Here is a 15607-nt window from a genome sequence, read left to right as displayed (position 1 = left end):
AACCCCAGCAGTAGAAACTCAAGCAAACAGACGAAGTGTAACGTGTGCCATCCAGCAGATCAGGATTGTGGTGCCTGGTCTGCAGGAGAGAATCAGCAATTGCTCAGTGCTGGCTTATGCTTCCTACAAGTACTCCACATTTCAGCAATATTAATGAGACACTTTCTGCTCTGGTTTATAAAGTCATTTTTTCGTTATTATTTCTTTCTTTTTTTCCCTTAAATAAAATTTATTAAAAGAGGAGGGGCAGACCCTATGGTTAGGCAAGTAACCAAGGACTGATGTCTCTTAATTTCCTTTGTGTTGTCAGAAAAGCAGCATCATACACTAACCACTCCCACTCCAAAACAACCATATCATGGCTATGTTTACACTGGTTTTGTAACACTCATCAAAAAGTGAGCCTGGTCTTGAGGCCAAATGACAAGACTGAAACTACTACTTTATTCTCAAGTCACTTCTTTCCATCTGAACTAGCCCATCAGGGTCTAAAAGCCTCATTTCAAGCCGTTGCATTGCAGATGAGCTAATAAGACAAATACTCAAGTGAGTTTATGCAGAAAATACTAAAGAAACTGGATTATACCAAAAGTTTTGGAGTATCTTCAATCTAGAGAAGTAGAGAGATATCATATAGAAAACTTCTGAAAATTCTATTATAAGTGAGAATGAAAATTAGCAGGGAAGACTGCATGCTCTGTGAAATAACAATCCCGGGCAACTTACTAACTTTAAATGATTTAAGAAGCTAAAAAAAGAAAAAAAAGAAAACATAGTAGTTGACTACAAATATAAACTCGTCCAAATCACAATTTTAAAAGGCCTTATGTTCCAGGCAAGAATTTGAGCAGAAACACATAAGTAACGATGTCACAGATGATATTGCATTAAGAAAACTATTTAAAAATGTTCAAGAAAGAATAATTTTAATGAAAATTAATGAAGATACAGAAGATGTGACTCTTCTCTATATGAACATGTGAAGTGCAGCTCATTTAGACTAACAACACAATTGCTAGCAGCAGGTAAACATCAGGGAGGAAAAGCTTAGAATCCAGTTGGCATAAGAACAAATAGACTAGCCATGATTAACTTTGGGCTGAAAATGAGAAGGAAGGGTTTTAACTGACAAAGCAGTGAGGCTATGAAACATCCTTCCACCAGACGCTGTCAAGGCAAAAAAAACCCTACCTAATTTTAGGATAAAGGTAGGTCACTTCATAAAAGGGATTACATACTGTGGTTGATGTTCAAAGAGCTACCCACTGTTCATAATTCCCACAGAACTTCAGGACAACATACACAAATCCACTTTTTCAGGATGCGCACACTATTCCTTAAAAATGTATGTGCCGGCACTGTTTCCTCAAGAGCTGATGGGGTAAAGGCTATTTTTTGTCTCTATTATTTTTTTAAAACTATTTTTATTTTCATAGTGACCTTCTTCATTTCCTTTAAGGTCAATAGTTTTAAAAAGACACTATCTTCTGCCTTCAAACTGAATACAAGAGATGTAATGTTCATTACTTGGGCAGAAGGAATTAATTGTAGCATCACAAACATTTTGTCAAAAAAGCCATCCTTTCCATCTAACTGTCGCACTAGTCATTTATATGTGTGATTGTGCCATACTCCAAACAGGCATTGCACAGTTCTTTTTGTATTTTGAAGGTGGTTATTAAAAACGCAATGAGAAGGCAGTTCTTGAGCCCTCTACATAAGTTTCATAAAAGACACACCCAGGGCTGCCAACACTGCTTTGCCAGGACAATCTAACCAGAGCTACATTTAAAAGTGGAAAAAGAATCAGGTAAATTATTTTCAGTAAATTGTGCACAAAGTTTGAGTGGGACAGTGGTCTACAGACAGGATGCATGTAGAGCGAGTTCAGGCATTTTGAGACTATACCATGCTAGTCATCAAAAAAAGACTTTTTTATTTTATTTTTTTTTTTTTGTAAGACAAAACGTGCTAAAATTCTGCATGTTACAGTTTTCAACTGAACTTAATCTATTTGGATGAAACCAAATAGGTAACAGCTCTCTCCACTGAAGAAAATAAAAACTTTTGCTCTGATTCAAAGGGGACCTGTCTCTCTGCTCAGTCTTAGGGCTACCACATCTCTCTAGCTTGTTGCAACACCCCTGTTCTCACATAATCCACAATGTAAAAACAGAGATGGTAACAGATGGCTATGCAGAGAAGCCTGATGTGGTCAAACTGACCAGTGCAACTCTTACAATTCCTAAAAAGCTTTTTATGGGGTTCATTTGGGCCTGACCAATCTTCACACATTATTTTGGTTTAGCTGTGTAAACACCAGGCCATTTGTTCCAAGTTTCTTCTTTTTCCACACTAGCACAATACATCACTATTCCTTTTTTTCTTTCTGCTGCACTGAAATGCATTTAAACATGTATTTATTTGTGGTACATACTGTTTGCTAGAACCAGGGCTCTCGGATAATCCTTGATTTGGCAGTCCTTTCCAGCATCTCGTTTCTGCCTGACATAGCACATAAAGGTTTTTTTCCCCATTGGAAATATATTGGTGTTTCACTTCTGTTTGTGAAAAGTGGGAAGACTGAAGATTTCCCCCACTAATCATGCAGAGAGGGTAACCCTGACACAGTTCAAAGTAAAACTTGTGACATTTCTCATTAGGAGCAGAGTTGCCACTGAGTCAAGCAGAGGGTGCCACGGGCAGATCCAGAGGGCAGAGCCAGAATCTGAGGGTGCAATTTCATGATGGGCTTAAGTCCTGTTGGCCCTGAAGGAGCCCTGCCCGTCACTTCACCATTCTCTGCATGCCCAGGCGCTGCCCTCTGCCTGCACCCACACTCTGGTCAAAAATGCCCTGCTCACACCCTGGGGCTGGCAGGAAGCCAGTCAGACCATCCCTTTTGGTGGTGGCTCAGGCTTGGATTAAAAGAGCTCACTTCTCTAGAGAGCTCCCATCTCCTTCTCTGCTTTTGCAAACTCAACCAGCTGGAACTGGCCAGCAAAGTGTCACAGACACCTGAAAAACCTCCAGTAGAGTCCAAACCAAACCAGCACCCACTCCTCACCCAGATGCAGTACAAGGCAGGTCACCACACTGCAGGTTCTGGGCCAGGGGCCATACTCCCAGTCCACCTGAGGGCGAGAAGGCTGCGAGCAGCCCAGGCACTGCCGCACACCCAGGCAACCCAGGTCCTGCACACCTGCAGCCCTCCTTGCCAGCAGACAGGGAACACAAAGCCACCCCCAATGGTGTAGGTGAATGAAAATAAGCCAGGTCTTAAAGGAGGGAATGCTTAAAAATGTCTTTTTTAAAGAAGAGAGGGAGGAAAAAAAGATTGCAGGAGAAAATAATGTTTATCTGTCAGGAAATACAAGTGCTGTCTTCAGAAAAGCAAAATCATTATTGCAAGTAAACAGATTCATTAAATAACATGCAGAGGAGGATTACAATGCCTTCCTTGTCATTAAAATGCTTTGAAACTATACTTCTGTAAGATATGCTAATGATATTCAGCTTTTGTATTACACAGCAGAAGCTATGCTCTAGGTAGAATTTGGCGCACTGTGTTACACGGGAGTTCAGGTTACAGAAGCAGTTATTAGTTCACATTGACTATAAACATGTTTAAAATGCACACAAAACTGGCCATACCATACAGAAACCAGACATAAGGGTGATGAACTGGTCCACATCAAGCAATACACTCTCTTTCCACCCAGGGACCCCCTTTTATGAGAGAGTCCTATCTTTGGTATACTTTTCTCCAAAATAAAAAGTTTGCTGGAATACTGAAAGTCTAATCAATTTTTGTTCCTTATCTCCTCATCTGAATACTAAAGAACAGCACTATTAGAAATAAACTATCAGTTTATATTTACCTTTTTACCAAGGAGTTCAAGGAGTTTTATTTCAGCGAAATTAAGTTCTGGCATATTTTGACCAATTTACCCAAATCCTTATTAAAAATACCAAAATTCAGGCTCCAAAACCCACTGGAATTGGTACAATCAAATCTGTATGTGATTTATCAGCTTCACTGTCACAGTAACTAACTCAGTGCATTTCTCTGCTTGGTTCTCTATGTAAGCTGTCAGAAGAAGTCACTCTATCAAACAGAAATGTAACACTATTTTTATTGCTTATCTCTTTTGCCTTGGGTTACATCAGTAAGTCATATTCCTCTGTCGACTTGACAAGTCTTTTTGGTGTTGACCTTAAAAGGACACAGCTGTGACAACTTTGGGTGGTTTTTTTTCTGTTAATAGTTCTCAGCTGAATACTTGATAGTCCAGGTCTGGCACTGTGTCGTCCTGTGAGCAGACTGGGCACAAAGCTTTGGACATTCAGTCCAATAGTATCTTCCAGACTTTATTGCAAGAGGCACTGGAAAAGTCAGAAGTAGACATTATTCCGGCAAAGCCATGATTAATTATAAGTGGTCTTCTAGATTTGGTCTTATTTTCTTAATGCTCTGTAATTAATTAATATAAATATACATCCTTATTTCCACAGCCTTTGCTCAGGATATTAACTCCCATCCCTGGACTCAACCCCCCCCAGCATTTTCTCTTGTGTTACATAAATTACTGTGGCTGACTCTCATTGAGTTCCAGAATCTGAAGATCAGGATCAAAAATCTGCTCAGGATTTTAAACTAAGGAAGGAAGAATATACTATGAACTACACACTATCAACTTGTCTTAATACAATACCTCAGGTAGGGGATATTTGGAAAATACAAAAAATATTTAGGGACTCTGAAAACAGTACTTAGTATTTCTGCCATCATCACCCAATAAAGGCAGCACATTACTGATTTAATGAAACAACATGATTTTGTGCCAAATACCTCAAAAAGTAAAGACAAACAAGTACATGGCATGTTTCAAATCCATTGTACTATTTCCACTAGCAGTCACTTACATGAATATAGACTTTAATCACAGTAATTTATACATCACTAGTTTTAATTGTGATTTAAATTGACAGGCCAAAAACATCAACATACACATACAATGAGGTTAAAAGAAATTATTTATGTTTTCACTGTATGTCTGAAAAGTGAAAACTCAGGAAATAATTATTAAAGTATGTCAGCTGTCACTATGTGTAGTTGTTTTATCAAAGGAAGGAGTCTTCCTTTGGATAATGACTTGTAAACGTCATATCTATATGCACTTAATTAAACAGTTACAGGGCTCAACATCATCTTTTGTGTTTACATGTGGTTTTACGTTGATATATATTACAGATTTCATTCCATGTGTTCTATTTACTAGATAAGAAAGCTTTTTTATGGTTTATGAAGCTGGAATTATATTAAGAATCATTAAAAATCTCTTTAAAGTATTGCTTATCAATTCAATGATGCCCAAGGTGTGCAGGAAATCAAAAAAAGAAGAGGTTTACAAATCTGTTTTGTATTTAAAACTAATTTAAACAAAGAATTACACATGAGTTGTTCAGTGTACAGTTGTTCATCCAATTGTTTTAGTTTATCACATTGTAGAGGTAACAAATTTCATCATCTCATGCTCTGTCTTCCTACATGGAACAGAAAAATAAAGTGAATTTTCTGTTGCCTTTTTTTTCTTTTTTCAGTTTCTGGTAATTTTAGTTTTGAAAATGAGAGTCACTAAGCAGAATGTAAAATGGAGAAACTGGTGTCACTGTATCAGCATAGGAAGTCTCTGGCAAAAGTTGATTTAATCACTTCCACGAACTGGTTCCAGGTGTTTAGCCATTTCCACCAGGATTGTTGTGTGACATTACTTAAAACTTGGGCAGCAAATAGGTAAATATACACAATCAAACAGTACGTAAAGCTGTGTAGACTTAGACCGTAACACAGATTAAAATCTGAAAGTTATATTTTTTAAAGGTAAATATCTAAGTATTTTTTTAAATACAGGTTTCTCTATTTTAAAGAAAAACTTTATTCTCTTAAGCATTAATTATTGTGTACCTTTGTTATTCATATTAGATTAGTTAAGAGTCCAGCAACTGTTTTAATATATACTGCAGTAGTTTCATAGGATAGAAATATGCCTTAATATGCTATACATTAAAAATCAAACCACATACATGATGCTACCAGTTTCGCTATGCTCCTGCAAGTATCTGCAACATCAGACTATTATCCATGAGATGATCACAGAAGAGAAAAAACTAACTGGCAGAAGTCTCAATGGGCTTAAACCAGAACAAAAAAAAGTGTACTTAATTTGGGAGCTGAAAGTCTGTCTGCAGTTTGGCACATACAGCACATCACACCATGTAATTTTATAAAAATCAAATAACTTTGCAAATCACTTAAAATGTTTTCTTTCTTATTGGTTTTAATCATGTTTGAAAGGAGAGAAAAAAATTACAGGATGAAATGAAAGCAAAATGTAATGATCTAGGACCGTAATTCTCCTGAATGAACATTCCTAAATTTTTGGATCATGGACCACTGTCAAACTTCAAACGTAACAGGGAACTACTATGCAGCCTTCACATCAAACTTTTAATTAAAATCTCTAAATGGATTATATGATACTGCAGATCAGTATCATACCATGATTATATGTGTCTGCAGACCACAATCTGGAAACAAATATATTAAAGGATTAATTTTCCAAAAGGGAATGCTTCTTGGAATACTTGTTTTATATGTCGAGATACTACACAGTATCTTAGCATGCAAATATCTGAAGACCTCCATTTCATGAGTTTTAAATAGTACAAGTGAAAAATACCAGTTTAAGACAGGATTTTTAATGAACTATCCTGGTATCTACTTCTCAATCTAGCCTGTTGGGATTTGGAGTTCTTTCCATGCAAACTGACCAGGCTCACATCCTCCTTATAATAACGTACCCAGAAGCTGTGGACAACAAAGTGATTTCCAAAGATGTCCCAGAAAGGGCCAGTCTATGAACAGCAAAAGCTGCACTTGCTTCAGGTCAGGCTTACCACTACAGAATGCAGAACAGAATTTTGGAGTTTATGTACACACAACTATTATTTGTAATATACAGTATTAGTATAAATATCCAATATACAGTTACGGTATAAAAAAATTATGTTTCATGTATATGTGCATATATGTACATATAAAGGCGTTCAGAAGGAAGGGCAAAGGAAAAAAAAAAGACCATATCCATTCTAATGGCTTTATCTAAGTTTATTTAAGAAGGAAAAAAAAAAAGAGAGAGGGAGAGAGAAGAGAGAGAGAAGAGAGAGAGAGGATTATCCTGAAGCTGGAGCGGGACAGCCGTGACTGCTGGTTTTTGCCCAGCACTTGAGTGACAGCGCGGGGGGGAAGAGTGGTTAATCACCGCGTTCTGGGAACCGAGCAGGGAGAGAGGGAGCAACTGCTTTCCGCAACACTTCCTGCGATAAGGCAGCCAGCGCTGGCACACGGACACACACACGCGAGAGGCGGCTGCGCGGCGCTTCATGCGACTGCAAACGTGACCTGCAGCCCTGCACCCCCGACACACTCACACAGGCTCACTCGGAACTTTCAGCTCTCGCCAAACGCGCTGTTGGGGGTGCCGGGAGCCGGGCGGGAAGGAGAAGCCCCGGTTCCTTCCCTCCCCGCGCAGTCCGGCGGCAGCAGAGCAGCGGGAGCCGCCCCGCGCCCGCCGGCGCTCGTCGGTGATGTTCATTCGCGACACGGGCCCAGAACTTCAGCGCTGAACAAAAGCTGCCGGACTGACACCGCAGCACAGCCGGGATTCTGTTTCTTTTCTTCTCTTTTTTTAACTGCGATCCCAGCAAAACTTTAGTCGCTCAAAGTCAGCGCGGTACCCACTCCCCGCCCCCTTACAAGGCACTGTTACGAAGCCTTTTAAGACTTCCAGAGAAAGTAAACGAGGCAGGGGAGGCAGGACAGGCATTAAGGCCAACACGTCCCATATCATCCGATAACTTCCCCTTACATGCCCAATACAATGCGGGTTTGCTGATCACAGCTTTTCCACTGTACCAGAGCCAAGTGCAGGCAATTACTTACACTTACGTAGACTTTAATAAGAGATAACAGTTATCTCTATTGAAAAAGCACAAGATGGATTTTTTTTTTTAATTTGTCTTTCATTAATAAACTGGTTAAAAAAAAAAAACACACAAAAGGGTTTCTGTGCGAGGCACTGGCTCCCCCGGCCCTCTGTAGAGCTTCACATCGAGCAGAGCAGCAGGCCCGGATGGAAAAGCACCGGCGGAGAGCAGCCGGGTCCCGTAACCCCCCGACGCCGGCAGGTCGGGGGTGCCAGCGCGGGGCTGGGTAGGACGGGGCCGGGGGCGGTTGCCCCTCGAGCAGCGGCATGTCCCGTCCCGCGGCGCTCCCGCCAGACTCAAACCACTGGGATCCAGGTAAAAACATGCCGTACTGAGCCCTGTTGCCCCCATCAGCCAGGTCCCCCGGCCAAGATAAAGGCAGGAGCAATCTCCGTATTTTCAATGCAAATGAGATGCAGCCCGCAGGCGCTCAGCAAATTGCCAATGCATTGGGGATGCCCCTGCTCTTTAGCTTTGTTTCCATTTGTGCTTAAAGTTGATGAGTGCTGGTCGTGTTTTTCTTCCCACCACCCAAGGACACAGCACAGATATAGGAAGTAGGAAAACTGATGTTCCAGTAGCGCTTATAGACCAGATGGCTGCTGCCAGCATCTTGCCAGTCTTATAAGTACACCTACCAGTGCAGTTTCACTGAGATCTATTCTAAAATTCATGTTGGAAAATTGTAACTCAGAGACAGAGTATCTCTGAGTAAAAGGAGAATATACTGCGTTTATGGAGTCATCATCTCTGCATTCACGTTTAAAGCAAAACTATCTGACCCTTACACATTTGAAGGGAAGGATTTCTGCATAGACGGTCTACCTGTGTTTATAAAGCAGGGGCATTTTATATGCTGCATGTTAACAAATGAAAGAAGGTTCCATCACCATAGTATGAACTCACCACACGTGTTTAAAACAGATATTAAAAACATGATTCACCGTAATAAAGACATCCCAAACAACTATTTAAAGTGATTCAAAATACAAAATTTGGGGGTGGGGAGGTGATGATACAGTGTACCTACCTCTCTCCACTCTGCCCCCCAAAGAAAATACAAAGTCCAATAATAATAATAATAATAAATAATAATGGCACGTATTTATACTTATTTATACTTTATGTAGAAGTACAGCAGGGTTCTTAAGATTAGGTCTCGCTTTCAGTTTCACTCACCACTGAACTAGTCAGCTTTGCTTTAAAGAGGTGTGGAGTGTTACTTAGGAGTTACAGAAAGTACATCGGCATGTTAAAGAAAGACAGAAAAAAAACCAGTATCGTAACCTATGCAGGGAAATGATGGATAAAACAGAAGTTAGGAGTCTTAACATACTGCTCAACAAATCTTTTCCTCCTAAATGCACGACAGACATAGGAACAGGAGCTCCGAATACTTACTAAACTTATGCAGAGAAATAAATGGTTATCTGTTGCGTGACTTACAAAGTCAGAGGAAAAGGAAAGAGTAAATTTTTCATGGAAGCCTTGGATCAATAGGCTGCACATTTACCTCATTCACATCCTCCTCCTTTCACTGCACTTCAATGTGAAGAAGGCAGCCTTAGCAATATTCCTCTTATAAATCCAAAACATCGCAGAGACCACACTGCAGCAACAAATCTGCTTCACATGCATTGACGTACCTCCTCAACATCTGAAAGAAATTCCAGCTCCAGTCAACCCATAAGAGACATGTTGCCTGACTCTACCTTGATGGTATTGTTTATGAAGAAGATGATTTACACACTTGTAATGATTTAAGCAGCTACTTTGCATACATTACAGAGAGAACCTGAAACATGTGACCTGCTTCACAGGGCAGGATTATACCTCTGTTCTTGTTGTGTCATGTGCAACCACACTATTTAGTAGTTAAAGGCAAGTGAGCACTCTGGTATTCCATTGCCCTCGCCATGCATGCAGCGCGAGAGTTTCAGCATGCCTCTGAAACCAAAGGTTAGCCTCCCAACTTCTAAAGATAGACAGTTAAATAAATGATATAATTGTCAAAGGGACTCAGTCAAACCTACCACATGGCTCTGCCCACTCAGGATTATGACGTTTACTGGCAGACTTTTAAGGACAGGAAATCTTTCATGGTGTTAATAAATCTGTAACAATGATCATATTCTTAGGGACCACTCCAATACAAACTTTCATTAGCACTCACACTGCCTCTCGCAAAGCACTAAGAATCTATGCGTGATTATCATCAGCTTGGAATAAACAATAAGAACTTTAAATCCTTTTTTTTGGTGTTGTTTAAAAAAGTAAGACAAAAGTTTTTCATAAAAATGGAAACTAACATCCAAAGAACGTCTAGGCTCAGCCTGTCAGCTCCTTCATAATTTTGAGTTGTTTTTATTGATCCATACACTTCTTATGCACAACTTCATTACTGCTTTGATAATTACAAGATAATTAAATACAAGACAGAGCAAGTATCATGCTGGGGAATCATTTAGTGAGTGAACTGTTGTGCTGAAAAGTGGAATTCTTTATGTCACTCACAGCACAGTGATACATCAGTAATAGACGCCACAGGAGCTATTCTGGGGATGATCCAGTGGCTTACTGGAGCCACAGAGGGCAACAGCAAAGCATAAGGTTCAGAATTCAAAGGAAGTCCCACCACATAGGCCTTCACGCTTTGCAAACATGTAAAACAAAAGCATGTTCACACGCAGGTTTACATGAACTTAAGAGCAAGTAGAGCATTTGCCATATAAACAAAAAAAGTCAATGTCTGAAATTTTTGATTTAAAAAAATAGAGGAAAACTGGTGGGTTGAGGGGGAGTTATCTTAGCAGCACCAGGAGTGAAGGCACCAAAGCTCTGGTCACAGATTTGCCACTGGCTCACTAACACTGCAGTTATTTAGATTCCCTGTGCCCTGGCTCACCCATCAGTACAATGGGTATAATACTTCATCCTGTCCTTAAGAGGCAATTACTGCTTGTAAAATACTCTGGGAACCTTGATTAAAATGCACAGCAGCTTTGAGATAAGTATTCCCTCTGAAAGAGCGAGCAAGCTGGGTTTTGACGGTGGGAAGTACTACCTGATGGCTGCAAAAGAAAAATAATCATTCTGAATGAGAAGTATGTGCCTGATCTATGCACATCTGTAGGTGGACCCCTCCTGGATTTTACTTTTTTTCTTTTTTCAGTTACTCTGTGTATATTGCAGAGAGGAGCAGTGAGAACAGATAATTATAAAGCTTTTGAAAAGCCCTGGTATTTTCACCAGAGGATCACAGTGGGCTGTCTTCAAGAACTCTGATGCAGAACTATATGTAATTAAAAAACATAATTATTTGTAATACTCCTCAAACCCTGTTTTCATTAAAGAGGGGAGGGGGAAAAAAAAAAAAGACAGATCACTTTAAATATGAATGCTTTATGAATAAAGAAAATTTTTTTTAAATTGATGAGCATTCATTTTCCCAGTCACATAAAATAGTTCATGTAAAACATAATTATCAACGTTTTAAACCACATTTTCCCCTTGAAAATAAATAAATAAGCACGCCAAAATCTTTTTTGTTCATTAAGAGCCAGATCCAGCAGAAAACATCTGCAGACTTCTAGACCAAGCAAGCCCTGGAAGGCCATGGGTACTGGCTGCACCTCGTGCCAACCTCAGAAATTTGGCTGGTTCAGAAAGATTTAAACAAAACAAAAAAAGCCCTGCAGCTTTACATGTCTGGGAATTGTGGAACTGCGTTAGGTTTATGAATAAAGAACAGGGGTGAGAAAAAAAAACAACTCCTTTTAAAAAGGAGGTGCCTCTCTACCTCCTGTCCTCCACCATTCTGCGTGCTAGACAGGGGCTCCTCTTCCTCCCCAGAGACAGCAAGGACATCAGCAGCTGCAGCCCAAAACATGGGGTCCACCTGCATGCCCTGCTGCAGACAGGGTGGGGGACCCAAATCTGGCACTCGCCCCAACTTTGCACATCCAATAGGCACCTGAGCATCCAGCTCCCAGCCATGCTCCCAGATGCATGGTAGCTGCCACTGGCAAACCCAAAGGAGCATCCCTGGGATGGCAGCCAGCCTGAGTTGCTCAAAGGACACCATAGGGTCACCACAAAAGGGCAGGTGCTGGTCAGGGTGAAGAGCCACCCCTGCAGAGGTGGCCAGGGGACACAGTGGTCTCCCCTGAGCCAGCAGCCTCTCTACCCCCATGGGAGGATTGGGCCCTGTGAGCCCAGGATTTCTACCACGGGCTTGAACAGGCTCCAAGATGCAGTGGAGGGAAAGAGCCTCAGCTACCGCAGGCACCCAGCAACACATATTTAGATTTTGGGCTACCCTGAATATGTGTATGCAAACACCACAGGGGAACTGACGGCATTGGCGAGGCTGCTTGCTGAAATAAAGGAAAAGTTTAGGACGAGGGCCCTGCTGCTGCAGTGGATGACAACTAAAGAACCTGCTGCTAGTGTAGCTGACACATTTTTAGACTTTTGATAGAAATAATGGCTTTTTCTGACTAGTTTTTCACTACATCCCTCTTTGGGAAGCTAAGAAACCTCCCACTGATTGAAGTCACACCTTGTCTTCTGCCCCACTCAGAGGACCAGCCTACATTTTGGATCAACACCCTGCTCATCTTGTGCAGCTAACCCTGTGCAGGGAAAAGGACGGGGCAGGTATGAAAAGACCAAGTAACAGTATGCCCATGTGTTCTGCTTAAAGCTATCCCAAAATTCTGGTTTCACAGTGTTCATTTTATAGACACCTTCTTGAGAGGAACAGCAGATGCAGTATGCTGCCTTGGTTAGCAAGATGTGATACACACAGAGATATATACTGGATATATATTAGGAGAGCACAGAGAGACTCTGTGCAATGACCATATAACTGCAGACACTCTGCAGGTGTGTATTTACAATACTATTTATATAGTGCTGAAAGTGCACTACATTAATATACAGTGTGCATGATTCACTGTCATTAGTCCTGTCTTCAAATAATGTGGACCCTAAGATAAATAATATCGCTAGAGCCTCTCCCATACAATACACAGACTTGTTAGTTTAGTTATATATACAAAATTTCCAACTGCAATTAGAGGTTCTTTTTAAATTATAAAACGTTCTTGAAGTGAAACCTTTGTTTGAGTTGAAATGAGCCAGCTGACATAAAAAAAGCAAACTAAGAAGCCAGGAGACTTGTATTTAAAATGCAGAATAAATTGGATATCTTAAATAAATAGCATTAATCTGAACATGCAGTAAAATAAACCATGTATTTTAACAACACTAGATACAAAAAATCATCATATTTATCATTACAGCTTTATATACCTGTTGGATTACTGCTTTCAAAGCCTTAAGAAATGTTCCAGTGTCTTTGAATTCAAATGCACTTTCTTTATGCTAAATCTGTGAAGGTGATCTTGTGGGAAACACTGAATTTTACATTAATTTTTTATTAAAAAGAAAAAAGCTTACACAGCCTCAGAAAAAAAATCCCAACTTTGTCTATTCATCCTTTGATTCTGTCTTTCCCTTAGTAAAATTATTGCCAGAAATTAAGCTAATCTTTGCAATGACTTTTTCGTCTTTTGTGAAACCAAGGAGTTTAACTAGCCTGCAGTTCTATAAGCTCTGATGAACAGCTCACTATAAAGATGAAATTCTTGTCATTTTTGTCCATGTCTAACATTTAAGGAGGAAAAAAAATTAAAAGACAATAAAAAACCACTGAAACTGTAAATTCTGGCTATGAAACATCTCAGTAAGACACCAAGATAATGTCTCACAAATCAAAACAGTAGCAGTAGTACCATCTGTAAACTCAGAATTAAGGAGCCAGAGTTTTCCATACAATTGTAAAAAGTGTTTTAAAAAACTTTTTAAAACACTTTGCTCATTCTATAGCATGGGCACTGAAGGCTATAAATAACTGGATCAGTAAGTAAATTCACCATCTACTAGAAGAATGCCTCCTGAGGTAGCTCAAGAAAGTAAAAGCTGAAGAGCTTGCTGGTAATAGTTAATGGGATAGCCTGACTCCAAAGTCAGAAAGAGCAAAATATCTCCCTTTCATTAAAAGGGTAGGGAGAGAAGCTTTAAAAGGTACACAATTAGTTAGCTTTGCAGTGATTAATTCAACAACTGCAAAGCCAAAAACAACTTTAGGCACTTAACCATGAAACTGTCAGTTCTCTATGTTTGACGATAAAGCATCCAAAAAGTAAACATTACCTTCTGTGTTTTTTCTATGTGCATATTCCATCATGAGAAGACAATAACCAAAAAATTAACAGGCAAGCTCAGCATAGGCTTTTTATACCTTATTCCCCCTAACACAGAGGTAACATGTGCCCAGATTCCATTCCTTTCCCTTACTGCCAGCTCTAGTAAGACAGTTCATACTGTTTCCTAAAACCTGACAGAAGGGATTGAAAAATCAGATTGAAAATCTCATCCCCAAGGAAGCTACAAATTCATCACAGTAAGGGAGCTTTCAGTATGAGGGGACCCCTATACTAACCAAATCCTATCCATATCAAGGCAAAAGCGGGCGCAGCTTTAGCACAGAACAACTCTTCCAAGGAAGCAAATGGAAGCTCTGCCCGAGTAAGGAATGCAAAGGTGTATACGTTATCATCTCCTTTAAAGAAACTCCAAAACTGAATAACTATCAAACAAATTGGAAAAGGGCAGGAAGCTGATGAGCAAATTAAAAGAACAAATCAACATATTTCTCTGACCTGCAAACATTTAATTCAAGCACATTCTTCCTCCAAACAAGATGCATATGAGTGTTTTGATGGTTGCTCATAATCGAATGTGTCACTCACAAAATTATAGCATTCGAGGAGGGTACCGGGCAACAGAAAATGGCTTTTGCTACGAGTATGTCACAAGCACGTCTTTTAGTTACCTCAGAATTGCACACGACTTCGCTTCATTCCTTCACACTGCCTGCGTGCAGGTTGCTTCACAGAAATATAACTGCAGTAATCTGCTTGACAGTAAACAGTAATCAGTAAACACTATTTACTGAGCAGATACGTGCCCCTGCTACGCACTCAGTTTACCTATCCTCCGTCTCTTCCTTCCACTCTCAGTCTCCTCACTCTCAGAAATTTTAGAAAGGGGGAATAAATAAATACAGGTAGTGAAACAGTGAAATCCCATAGCTAGTCAGGTTTTCCTCTCTGAATGGACAAATTCTTAACTCCACGTAGCTACAGACACTGAAGGATTAGATCCTAACCAGGGAAAACACAGGAAAATGGTAATAAATATCACATGGTAATCCACAGGAACTTTGGTCCCAATGTGATTTTTCTACAGTCCTACAAAAAAATGGCATTACAACATCCATAATCTCAGCTCATATATCAGAGCACTCTCTCCATTTTCCTTGCCCTTCCTTCTCTCGAGTACTGCATTTTGAAGAAATGTCCAAGAAAATGTACTTTTTCTGCAAAAGTAAAGTCAATGCAGTCCCATTCCGGACTGAAAGAAGCACAGAAACCCAGTGAAAACTATCCCAGACCATTGCACTGCACAGAGCTACAGGTGAGGACTGCAG

The 15607-nt window shown here is 40.1% G+C and overlaps 1 protein-coding gene across 1 annotated transcript in view; it reads right to left on the bottom strand.

The window, feature by feature from the left end:
* Positions 1–9582, bottom strand: part of TRPS1 (transcriptional repressor GATA binding 1) — a 195142-nt gene extending 185560 nt beyond the window's left edge. Inside the window, exon 1 of the mRNA XM_018077400.2 lies at positions 9563–9582. The gene's annotated coding sequence lies outside the window, so the exon portion shown is untranslated. The remainder of the gene's footprint in view (positions 1–9562) is intronic.
* Between the last annotated feature and the right edge of the window lie 6025 nt (positions 9583–15607).

The sequence above is a fragment of the Manacus vitellinus genome, unplaced genomic scaffold (assembly GCF_001715985.3).
Source record: "Manacus vitellinus isolate BGI_N305 unplaced genomic scaffold, ASM171598v3 scaffold_1_pilon, whole genome shotgun sequence".
Classification (NCBI taxonomy): domain Eukaryota; kingdom Metazoa; phylum Chordata; class Aves; order Passeriformes; family Pipridae; genus Manacus; species Manacus vitellinus.
This window is presented reverse-complemented; position numbering and strand designations above follow the sequence as displayed.